General features: G+C 33.5%; 1 long non-coding RNA gene across 4 annotated transcripts in view; it reads right to left on the bottom strand.

Annotated features, from left to right (window-relative positions):
* Positions 1 to 13,427, bottom strand: part of LOC147026210 (uncharacterized) — a 190,655-nt gene that overhangs the window by 53,494 nt on the left and 123,734 nt on the right. The gene's annotated exons all lie outside the window — the stretch shown is intronic.

Raw genomic sequence — 13,427 nt, 5'->3', positions numbered from 1 at the left:
ATACAGAGTTAATTAAAATCCAAATTGGAATCATGTTTACCTCCCTGTCTTTGTTTGCCATGAAACTGGCACGACCCATGACGTCATCGTCGGCTGGCCGCGCACCGGCCTACGCAGCCACGCCTACGCAGCAACGTGTCATGTCATTGGTTGGTAAATAGATGGCCATAACATGGGAAGCGACAGCTAACGACTTTCTCTGCAGCGTGACGCCATTTTCTGGGGGGGGGGGGGGAGTGCCAAAACAGCAACAAGAACCATCTCAAGGTAGATGTTGTTTAAATAAAAACACCTGTTGTTTAAATTTTGTCTCCTACTTGCTTATTTTAGCTTCAAATTCGGGCAACAAAATGCTGACATTACACGAAAAACAAGGATTTTAAACCAAACAAAAGCATTGTCTGACAACTTTTTGTTATGCATCACGATTCTGAAGCGAAATCGTGTTATTTCATTGAAATAGTGAATATTTTAGCTTCAAATTCGCCAAAAAATGCTCAAGTTACCCGAAAACAAGCTTTTTAAACATAACAAAAGCATTGTCTGACTCAACTTTTTGTTCTGCATCACTATTCTGAAGCGAAAACGTGTGATTTCATTGAAATAGTGAGTATTTTAGCTTCAAATTCGCGCAAAAAAAATGCTCAAATTACCCTACAACAAGCTATTTAAACCAAACAAAGCATTGTCTGACTCAACTTTTTGTTCGGCATCACTATTATGAAGCGAAAACGTGATTTCATTGAAATAGTGAGTATTTTAGCTTCAAATTCGCTCAAAAAATGCTCAAATTACCCAAAACAAGCTTTTTAAACCAAACAAAAGCATTGCCTGACTCAACTTTTTACTCTGCATCACCATTCTGAAGCGAAAACGTGTGATTTTGTTGAAATCGGGAGTATTTTAGCTTCAAATTCGCGCAAAAAATGCTGAAATTACACTAAAACAAGCTTTTTGAACCAAACAAAAGAAGTCTGACTCAACTTTTTGTTGTGCATCACTCGTCTGAAGCGAAAACGTGTGATTTCATTGAAATAGTGAGTATTTTAGCTTCAAATTCGTGCAATAAAGATGCTCAAATTACCCTAAAACAAGCTTTTTAAACCGAACAAAAGCATTGTCTGACTCAACTTTTTGTTCTGCATCACCAGTCTGAAGCGAAAACGTGTGATTTCATTGAAATAGTGAGTATTTTCGCTTCAAATTTGCACAAAAAGATGCTCAAATTACCCGAAGACAAGCTTTTTAAACCAAACAAAAGCATTGTCTGACTCCACTTTTTGTTCTGCATCACTATTCTGAAGCGAAAACGTGTGATTTCATTGAAATAGTGAGTATTTTAGCTTCAAATTCGCGCCAAAAATGCTCAAATTACCCTAACACAAGCTTTTTTGTAACAAACAAAAGCATTGTCTGACTCATCTTTTTGTTCTGCATTACTATTCTGAAGCGAATACGTGTGATTTCATTGAAATAGTGAGTATTTAACTTCACATTCGAGCAAAAAAAAATGCTCAAATTACCCGAAAACAAGCTTTTTAGACCATGACAATGAGATAAACTATTGAACTGGGCGATGATGAGATAAACTATTGAACTGGGCGATGATGAGATAAACTATTGAACTGGGCGATGATGAGATAAACTATTGAACTGGGCGATGATGAGATAAACTATTGAACTGGGCGATGATGAGATAAACTATTGAACTGGGCGATGATGAGATAAACTATTGAACTGGGCGATGATGAGATAAACTATTGAAATGGGCGATGATGAGATAAACTATTGAACTGGGTGATGATGAGATCAACTATTGAGCTGGGTGAAGATGACATAAGCTATTGAACTGGGCGATGATGAGATAAACAATTGAACTGGGCGATGAAGAGATAAACTATTGAACTGGGCGATGATGAGATAAACAATTGAACTGGGCGATCATGAGATAAACTATTGAAATGGGCGATGATAACATAAACAATTGAACTGGGCAATCATGAGATAAACTATTGAACTGTGTGGTGATGAGATAAACTATTGAACTGGGTGATGATGAGATAAACTATTGAACTGGGTTATGATGACATAAACTCTTGAACTGGGCGTTGATGTGATAAACTATTGAAATGGGTGATGATGAGCCAAACTATTGAACTGGGTGATTATGAGGTAAACTATAGAACTGGGCGATGATGAGATAAAGTAGTGAACTGGGCGAAGATGAGATAAACTATTGAACTGGGCGATGCTGAGATAAAGTATTGAACTGGGCAATGATGAGAGTAGGGTAAGAATACTGATTCTGGCTCACTTTTCCCCATGTAAATGAATTGGGGATTTTCAGCGATTTATATTTTTTTTCCCTAAAAATAAACCCCCCCTTTTTATCCCAAGGTATATTTATTTGTCTCCCCTTTTAACTTGGAGGTTGAACCTCATTGAATTGAACACCTGGGGGTTGAACAGCTCACTCATTGAACCTATAAAGATTTGTTCATTCTCAAATTCCTTCAATAGTTTAATTTTCTTTGCACAATAATCCCCATCTAAAATATTGACAAACAAAACATTTGAATCTTTATATTTTTTAAGATATCCCTTTTGTGCCATTACGAAATGATAAACTTCTCTTAATGCTCTTGTTTGACCACCTCCTGAGCCACAGGTTATTTTTTGTTAAGCCCCGCCCGCTTTTCTTTAAGCCCCGCCCACTTTTGTTAAGCCCCCGCCCACTTTCCACAAGGTATTCAATAAGCCCCGCCCACTTTTCTTTAAGCCCCGCCCACTTTTGCTAAGCTCCGCCCACTTTTGCTAAGCTCCGCTCACTTTTCATAAGGTATTTTTTCTAAGCCACGCCCACTTTTCCTAAGCCCCGCCCACTTTTGCTAAGCTCCGCCCACTTTTCATAAGGTATTTTTTTCTAAGCCACGCCCACTTTTCCTAAGCTCCGCCTACTTTTGCTAAGCCCCGCCCACTCTTACATCATTTCCAGTTCATCTCTGACTCACAAAGAAATCACTAGAAAATTACAGGATGTTATGGTTTTGAAAAATTTCCCAATGAAGGCTTGCCTAGGCTTGCCCAGGGAATTTCCAAAGGAAACCACACCCACCAGTCTTTCTCTATAAAAGCTTCAAACCCAGGCTCCATTTTAAACATTTGTTTTTGCTGGCAATGGTGTTCTGTGTGCTTGTCTCGAACTGTCTGTCTTCTATGGAACTAAACCTTCAAGTTGATGAACTGGATTCAAACCTCTTATCTATTGAGGTAAGATTTTTTATTTTCCTATTTTCAAACTTTGATTGAAGCATACTCATTTAATAATTAAATAACTTAATTAATACATTATTATTTTCTCTCACAGGAAATTGTGTCTGAAATACGAAATGAAAATACTGCTTTTGCTACAACTTGGGGGAAATTGTTGGCTTGGTTGAAGACCTTATGAGCGACCAAGACCTTGAGTGGGATGACTTTGGTGTTCCTTGGAACTCTCTGTCTTGTATGGAACTAAACCTTCAAGTTGATGAACTGGATTCAAACCTCTTATCTATTGAGGTAAGATTTTTTATTTTCCTATTTGCAAACTTTGATTGAAGCATACTCATTTAATAATTAAATAACTTAATTAATACATTATTATTTTCTCTCACAGGAAATTGTGTCTGAAATACGAAATGAAAATACTGCTTTTGCTACAACTTGGGGCGAAATTGTTGGCTTGGTTGAAGACCTTATGAGCGACCAAGACCCACAGAACGAGTTCGTCCTTGATGACCCAACCAAAGAGTTATACCTTGGAGACCAGCAAAATCCTGAAAAAGAGTTTTACAGCAATAGTACTCATTGTGAGTTATCAAGACAATACCCACTGAACAAGTTATACCTTGATGAGCCAGAATACAAGTTTTACCTTGGAGACTCACAAATTTTGAAAAAATCAGTAAATGAGTTCTGCCTTGATGGTTTAAATAACTACCTTGGAGACTCAGGAAAAGGGTTCTGCCAAGATGGTTCTAAATATGGGGCCTACCTTGGAGACTCACAAATTTTGAAAAATCAGTAAATGAGTTCTGCCTTGATGGTTTAAATAACTACCTTGGAGACTCAGGAAAAGGGTTCTGCCAAGATGGTTCTAAATATGGGGCCTACCTTGGAGACTCACAAATTTTGAAAAAATCAGTAAATGAGTTCTGCCTTGATGGTTTAAATAACTACCTTGGAGACTCAGGAAAAGGGTTCTGCCAAGATGGTTCTAAATATGGGGCCTACCTTGGAGACTCACAAATTTTGAAAAAATCAGTAAATGAGTTCTGCCTTGATGGTTTAAATAACTACCTTGGAGACTCAGGAAAAGGGTTCTGCCAAGATGGTTCTAAATATGGGGCCTACCTTGGAGACTCACAAATTTTGAAAAAATCAGTAAATGAGTTATCCTTAAGAGACTTTGTAAGTTGGTTTTACTTTGAATACTTGAAATGTGGGTTCTGGATTGATAACTCACAATGTGATACATATCTTGGAAACTCAACGGGAATGTGGTTATACCTTGAAGACTTGGAAAGTTGGGTTTATGTTGGACACTTGAAACTTTTTTGGGGGCTTTTATTTATTTATTTATTTATTTATTATTATTATTATTTTATTTATTTATATTTTGGAGACTTTTGGAGTTGCTATCACTCTTTGGGATCTAAACCTATCGATGTAGTTCTTTGTCGGATGGTGCTTGATGGGAGCAAGATCAAGAAAGTTCTGGGAAGAAAGTGCAGGCTTACTCCCCCTTTCTACGTCATCAAACCTGAAAGCCTTAAAAGACAGAATTGGAAGAAGAAAAAAAAAACGTAAAAATATATATATATATAGGTGGAAATCTCATTTTGAAAAAGACATTGTGTTGGGCGAGGATTGAGTTGGGGTTGAGATTTTGAATGTGAGGGTTGGGGTTGAGATTTTGAATGTGAGGGTTGGGACACACACACATACACATCAACAAACAAAAGTTAAGCCTTGACTATTCAGTTGAGGATTCTGTGTTTGGGGTTCACAGATCTAAGAACGTCCCCCTTGACACACATTATATACTGTTATACACCTCGGACTTGGCCCTCGAGTGTCCACAACGGTGTATAGTAGGAGGGAGTGAAGCGCCAACCTATTGCTCCCATTGCACACACACACACACACAAACAAAAGTTAAGCCTTGACTATTCAGTTGAGGATTCTGTGTTTGGGGTTCACAGATCTAAGAACGTCCCCCTTGACACACATTATATACTGTTATACACCTCGGACTTGGCCCTCGAGTGTCCACAACGGTGTATAGTAGGAGGGAGCGAAGCGCCAACCTATTGCTCCCATTGCACACACACACAAACAAAAGTTAAGCCTTGACTATTCAGTTGAGGATTCTGTGTTTAGGGTTCACAGATCTAAGAACGTCCCCCTTGACACACATTATATACTGTTATACACCTCGGACTTGACCCTCGAGTGTCCACAAAGGTGTATTATCTGCTTAGTTTTGTCTTTTGTAATTCCTGTGAAAAAAATGTATTGATTCAATGATAACCCAAGAAAGTGTAAGAAACTTGGATGAAAAGAATTTGTTTAAATCATGTTTTTGGTAAAAGATATATTCATCCTACAGTCGAATGTGTCCTAGAATACTATAAAACAAAGGGTTTAGAAAAAACTGCCCAGGTCTGTCATGCAAATGTAGAATTGACCGACCAGATTGTTAAAGTAAATAATGAAACATGTACTCTCTACTCAATATTTGATATAGAGACCATGAAAATATCTTGGATTTTCTTTGCCTCACTCTCAATAATCTTTTTGATAATAATCATCATTTTGATATATCTAGTTAAAATAAGGAAGAACCCTACATTTGTTTTATAGATGCTCTAATTCAAACAGAGCAAAGACAACATAACATAATGTTATACCCTGGATAATTAAATCTCCCAATCGCCTCATTAACTCAAAACTTCTTAACATAGTCAGGAGAAATAGTGTATACCAAAGAGTAAAAAGTGTGAACCAACAAATGGACAACATTTCAGATTAATTTTTTTTCTTATCTATCCAAACTCTTGTGATTTATTTTTCCCATTCATTTGAAATAATCTAGATGAACACCTACTCAATGAAAAAGAAAGAATCCATATGAACACCTAGTCAATGAAAAAGAAAGAAAAGAATCCATATGAACACCTACTTATCTAATCAATGAACTGTTAATATTCTAATTGAACACCTACTCAATGAACAGAAAGAAAGAATCCATATGAACACCTAGTTAATGAAAAGAAAGAAAGAATCCATATGAACACCTACTTATCTAATCAATGAAAAGAAAGAAAGAATCCTAATTGAACACCTAATCAATGAACTGTTAATATATTCTAATTGAACACCTACTCATCAAGTCAATGAAAAAGAAAGAAAGAATCCTAATTGAACACCTACTCAATGAACTGTTAATATTCTAATTGAACACCTACTCAATGAACAGAAAGAAAGAATCCATATGAACACCTACCCAATGAAAAAGAAATATTCCAATTGAACACCTACCCAATGAAAAAGAAATATTCTAATTGAACATCTACTCAATGAACTGATAATATATTCTAATTGTACACCTACTTATCTACCCAATGAAAAAGAAATATTCTAATTGAACATCTACTCAATGAACTGATAATATATTCTAATTGTACACCTACTTATCTACTCAATGAAAAAGAAATATTCTAATCAATAAACTGTTAATATTCTAATTGAACACCAAGTCAATGAAAAAGAAAGAAAGAATCCTAATTGAACACCTACTCAATGAACAGCTAAAAATCCATATGAACACCTACCCAATGAAAAAGAAATATTCTAATTGAACACCTACTTATCTACTCAATGAAAAAGAAATATTCTAATCAATGAACTGTTAATATATTCTAATTGAACACCTACTCAATGAACAGAAAGAAAGAATCACAATTGAACATCTACTTATCTAATCAATGAACTGTTAATATTCTAATTGAACACCTACTCAATGAAAAAGAAAGAAAAGAATCCATATGAACACCTACTTATCTAATCAATGAACTGTTAATATATTCCAATTGAACACCTACTCAATGAACAGAAAGAAAAGAATCAAGATGAACACCTACTAATCAAGTCAATGAAAAAGAAAGAAAAGAATCCATATGAACACCTAGTTAATGAACAGCTAAAAATCAAGATGAACACCTAGTTAATGAACAGCTAAAAATCAAGATGAACACCTACCCAATGAAAAAAGAAAGAATCCATATGAACACCTACTCAATGAACAGAAAGAAAGAATCACAATTGAACATCTACTTATCTAATCAATGAACTGTTAATATTCCAATTGAACACCTAGTTAATGAACTGTTAATATATTCAAATTGAACACCTAGTTAATGTACAGAAAGAATCCATATGAACACCTACTCAATGAAAAAGAAATATTCTAATCAATGTACAGAAAGAAAGAATCCTAATTGAACATCTACTCATCTAATCAATGAAAAGAAAGAAAGAATCACAATTGAACATCTACTCATCTAATCAATGAAAAGAAAGAAAGAATCCTAATTGAACACCAAGTCAATGAAAAAGAAAGAAAGAATCCATATGAACACCTAGTTAATGAAAAAGAAATATTCTAATCAATGAACTGTTAATATTCTAATTGAACACCTACTCAATGAACAGAAAGAAAGAATCACAATTGAACATCTACTTATCTAATCAATGAACTGTTAATATTCCAATTGAACACCTAGTTAATGAACTGTTAATATATTCTAATTGAACACCTAGTTAATGTACAGAAAGAATCCATATGAACACCTACTCAATGAAAAAGAAATAATCTAATCAATGTACAGAAAGAAAGAATCCTAATTGAACATCTACTCATCTAATCAATGAAAAGAAAGAAAGAATCACAATTGAACATCTACTCATCTAATCAATGAAAAGAAAGAAAGAATCCTAATTGAACACCTAATCAATGAACTGTTAATATATTCTAATTGAACACCAAGTCAATGAAAAAGAAAGAAAGAATCCATATGAACACCTAGTTAATGTACAGAAAGAAAGAATCCATATGAACACCTACCCAATGAAAAAGAAATATTCCAATCAATGAACTGTTAATATTCCAATTGAACACCTAGTTAATGAACTGTTAATATATTCTAATTGAACACCTACTTATCTACTCAATGAAAAAGAAATATTCTAATCAATGAACTGTTAATATATTCTAATTGAACACCTACTCAATGAACAGAAAGAAAAGAATCCTAATTGAACACCTACTCAATGAACTGTTAATATATTCTAATTGAACACCTACTCAATGAACTGTTAATATTCTAATTGAACACCTAGTTAATGAACAGCTAAAAATCAAGATGAACACCTAGTTAATGTACAGAAAGAAAGAATCCATATGAACACCTACCCAATGAAAAAGAAAAAATCTAACCAAGATGAACACCTAGTTAATGTACAGAAAGAATCCATATGAACACCTACCCAATGAAAAAGAAATAATCTAATCAATGTACAGAAAGAAAGAATCAAGATGAACACCAAGTCAATGAAAAAGAAAGAAAAGAATCAAGATGAACACCTACTAATCAAGTCAATGAAAAAGAAAGAAAGAATCCATATGAACACCTACCCAATGAAAAAGAAAAAATCTAACCAAGATGAACACCTAGTTAATGTACAGAAAGAATCCATATGAACACCTACCCAATGAAAAAGAAATAATCTAATCAATGTACAGAAAGAAAGAATCCATATGAACAGCTAAAAATCAAGTCAATGAAAAAGAAAGAAAAGAATCAAGATGAACACCTAGTTAATGTACAGAAAGAAAGAATCCATATGAACACCTACTCAATGAACAGCTAAAAATCAAGATGAACACCTACTCAATGAACAGCTAAAAATCAAGATGAACACCTACTCAATGAACAGCTAAAAATCAAGTCAATGAAAAAGAAAGAAAAGAATCAAGATGAACACCTACTCAATGAACAGCTAAAAATCAAGTCAATGAAAAAGAAAGAAAAGAATCAAGATGAACACCTAGTCAATGAACAGCTAAAAATCAAGATGAACACCTACTCAATGAACAGCTAAAAATCAAGTCAATGAAAAAGAAAGAAAAGAATCAAGATGAACACCTAGTCAATGAACAGCTAAAAATCAAGATGAACACCTACTCAATGAACAGCTAAAAATCAAGTCAATGAAAAAGAAAGAAAAGAATCAAGATGAACACCTAGTCAATGAACAGCTAAAAATCAAGATGAACACCTACTCAATGAACAGCTAAAAATCAAGTCAATGAAAAAGAAAGAAAAGCATCAAGATGAACACCTACTCAATGAAAAGAAAGAACCCAATGAATACCTTTCTTTTCCCTCATATCTATTTACTTTTTCTTGTTAAAAAAGCTTTTTTTCCTAAATAATTCACGTTTTTATCAAGAAAATATAAGCTAAAAATAAAAAGTGAATTCACCAATTTTTTAATTAAAACCAAAAAATTGGTGAATTCACTTTTTATTTTTAGCTTATATTTTCTTGATAAAAACGTGAATTATTTAGGAAAAAAAGCTTTTTTAACAAGAAAAAGTAAATAGATATGAGGGAAAAGAAAGGTATTCATTGGGTTCTTTCTTTTCATTGAGTAGGTGTTCATCTTGATTCTTTTCTTTCTTTTTCATTGACTTGATTTTTAGCTGTTCATTGAGTAGGTGTTCATCTTGATTTTTAGCTGTTCATTGACTAGGTGTTCATCTTGATTCTTTTCTTTCTTTTTCATTGACTTGATTTTTAGCTGTTCATTGAGTAGGTGTTCATCTTGATTCTTTTCTTTCTTTTTCATTGACTTGATTTTTAGCTGTTCATTGAGTAGGTGTTCATCTTGATTTTTAGCTGTTCATTGACTAGGTGTTCATCTTGATTCTTTTCTTTCTTTTTCATTGACTTGATTTTTAGCTGTTCATTGAGTAGGTGTTCATCTTGATTTTTAGCTGTTCATTGACTAGGTGTTCATCTTGATTCTTTTCTTTCTTTTTCATTGACTTGATTTTTAGCTGTTCATTGAGTAGGTGTTCATCTTGATTTTTAGCTGTTCATTGAGTAGGTGTTCATCTTGATTTTTAGCTGTTCATTGAGTAGGTGTTCATATGGATTCTTTCTTTCTGTACATTAACTAGGTGTTCATCTTGATTCTTTTCTTTCTTTTTCATTGACTTGATTTTTAGCTGTTCATATGGATTCTTTCTTTCTGTACATTGATTAGATTATTTCTTTTTCATTGGGTAGGTGTTCATATGGATTCTTTCTGTACATTAACTAGGTGTTCATCTTGGTTAGATTTTTTCTTTTTCATTGGGTAGGTGTTCATATGGATTCTTTCTTTCTTTTTCATTGACTTGATTAGTAGGTGTTCATCTTGATTCTTTTCTTTCTTTTTCATTGACTTGGTGTTCATCTTGATTCTTTCTTTCTGTACATTGATTAGATTATTTCTTTTTCATTGGGTAGGTGTTCATATGGATTCTTTCTGTACATTAACTAGGTGTTCATCTTGGTTAGATTTTTTCTTTTTTCATTGGGTAGGTGTTCATATGGATTCTTTCTTTCTGTACATTAACTAGGTGTTCATCTTGATTTTTAGCTGTTCATTAACTAGGTGTTCAATTAGAATATTAACAGTTCATTGAGTAGGTGTTCAATTAGAATATTAACAGTTCATTGAGTAGGTGTTCAATTAGGATTCTTTTCTTTCTGTTCATTGAGTAGGTGTTCAATTAGAATATATTAACAGTTCATTGATTAGAATATTTCTTTTTCATTGAGTAGATAAGTAGGTGTTCAATTAGAATATATTAACAGTTCATTAACTAGGTGTTCAATTGGAATATTAACAGTTCATTGATTGGAATATTTCTTTTTCATTGGGTAGGTGTTCATATGGATTCTTTCTTTCTGTACATTAACTAGGTGTTCATATGGATTCTTTCTTTCTTTTTCATTGACTTGGTGTTCAATTAGAATATATTAACAGTTCATTGATTAGGTGTTCAATTAGGATTCTTTCTTTCTTTTCATTGATTAGATGAGTAGATGTTCAATTGTGATTCTTTCTTTCTTTTCATTGATTAGATGAGTAGATGTTCAATTAGGATTCTTTCTTTCTGTACATTGATTAGAATATTTCTTTTTCATTGAGTAGGTGTTCATATGGATTCTTTCTGTACATTAACTAGGTGTTCAATTAGAATATATTAACAGTTCATTAACTAGGTGTTCAATTGGAATATTAACAGTTCATTGATTAGATAAGTAGATGTTCAATTGTGATTCTTTCTTTCTGTTCATTGAGTAGGTGTTCAATTAGAATATATTAACAGTTCATTGATTAGAATATTTCTTTTTCATTGAGTAGATAAGTAGGTGTTCAATTAGAATATTTCTTTTTCATTGGGTAGGTGTTCATATGGATTTTTAGCTGTTCATTGAGTAGGTGTTCAATTAGGATTCTTTCTTTCTTTTTCATTGACTTGGTGTTCAATTAGAATATTAACAGTTTATTGATTAGAATATTTCTTTTTCATTGAGTAGATAAGTAGGTGTACAATTAGAATATATTATCAGTTCATTGAGTAGATGTTCAATTAGAATATTTCTTTTTCATTGGGTAGATAAGTAGGTGTACAATTAGAATATATTATCAGTTCATTGAGTAGATGTTCAATTAGAATATTTCTTTTTCATTGGGTAGGTGTTCAATTGGAATATTTCTTTTTCATTGGGTAGGTGTTCATATGGATTCTTTCTTTCTGTTCATTGAGTAGGTGTTCAATTAGAATATTAACAGTTCATTGAGTAGGTGTTCAATTAGGATTCTTTCTTTCTTTTTCATTGACTTGATGAGTAGGTGTTCAATTAGAATATATTAACAGTTCATTGATTAGGTGTTCAATTAGGATTCTTTCTTTCTTTTCATTGATTAGATAAGTAGGTGTTCATATGGATTCTTTCTTTCTTTTCATTAACTAGGTGTTCATATGGATTCTTTCTTTCTGTTCATTGAGTAGGTGTTCAATTAGAATATTAACAGTTCATTGATTAGATAAGTAGGTGTTCATATGGATTCTTTTCTTTCTTTTTCATTGACTAGGTGTTCATATGGATTCTTTCTTTTTTCATTGAGTAGGTGTTCATCTAGATTATTTCAAATGAATGGGAAAAATAAATCACAAGAGTTTGGATAGATAAGAAAAAAAATTAATCTGAAATGTTGTCCATTTGTTGGTTCACACTTTTTACTCTTTGGTATACACTATTTCTCCTGACTTTGTTAAGAAGTTTTGAGTTAATGAGGCGATTGGGAGATTTAATTATCCAGGGTATAACATTATGTTATGTTGTCTTTGCTCTGTTTGAATTAGAGCATCTATAAAACAAATGTAGGGTTCTTCCTTATTTTAACTAGATATATCAAAATGATGATTATTATCAAAAAGATTATTGAGAGTGAGGCAAAGAAAATCCAAGATATTTTCATGGTCTCTATATCAAATATTGAGTAGAGAGTACATGTTTCATTATTTACTTTAACAATCTGGTCGGTCAATTCTACATTTGCATGACAGACCTGGGCAGTTTTTTCTAAACCCTTTGTTTTATAGTATTCTAGGACACATTCGACTGTAGGATGAATATATCTTTTACCAAAAACATGATTTAAACAAATTCTTTTCATCCAAGTTTCTTACACTTTCTTGGGTTATCATTGAATCAATACATTTTTTTCACAGGAATTACAAAAGACAAAACTAAGCAGATAATACACCTTTGTGGACACTCGAGGGTCAAGTCCGAGGTGTATAACAGTATATAATGTGTGTCAAGGGGGACGTTCTTAGATCTGTGAACCCTAAACACAGAATCCTCAACTGAACAGTCAAGGCTTAACTTTTGTTTGTGTGTGTGTGCAATGGGAGCAATAGGTTGGCGCTTCACTCCCTCCTACTATACACCGTTGTGGACACTCGAGGGCCAAGTCCGAGGTGTATAACAGTATATAATGTGGGTCAAGGGGGACGTTCTTAGATCTGTGAACCCCAAACACAGAATCCTCAACTGAATAGTCAAGGCTTAACTTTTGTTTGTGTGTGTGTGTGTGCAATGGGAGCAATAGGTTGGCGCTTCACTCCCTCCTACTATACACCGTTGTGGACACTCGAGGGCCAAGTCCGAGGTGTATAACAGTATATAATGTGTGTCAAGGGGGACGTTCTTAGATCTGTGAACCCCAAACACAGAATCCTCAACTGAATAGTC

The sequence above is a fragment of the Eptatretus burgeri genome, chromosome 5 (genome assembly GCF_056783735.1).
Source record: "Eptatretus burgeri isolate ZD-2024b chromosome 5, Ebu_testis_v1, whole genome shotgun sequence".
Classification (NCBI taxonomy): Eukaryota; Metazoa; Chordata; class Myxini; order Myxiniformes; family Myxinidae; genus Eptatretus; species Eptatretus burgeri.
The sequence above is the reverse complement of the archived record's forward strand: the minus strand, read 5'-3'. Positions and strand labels throughout refer to the sequence as shown.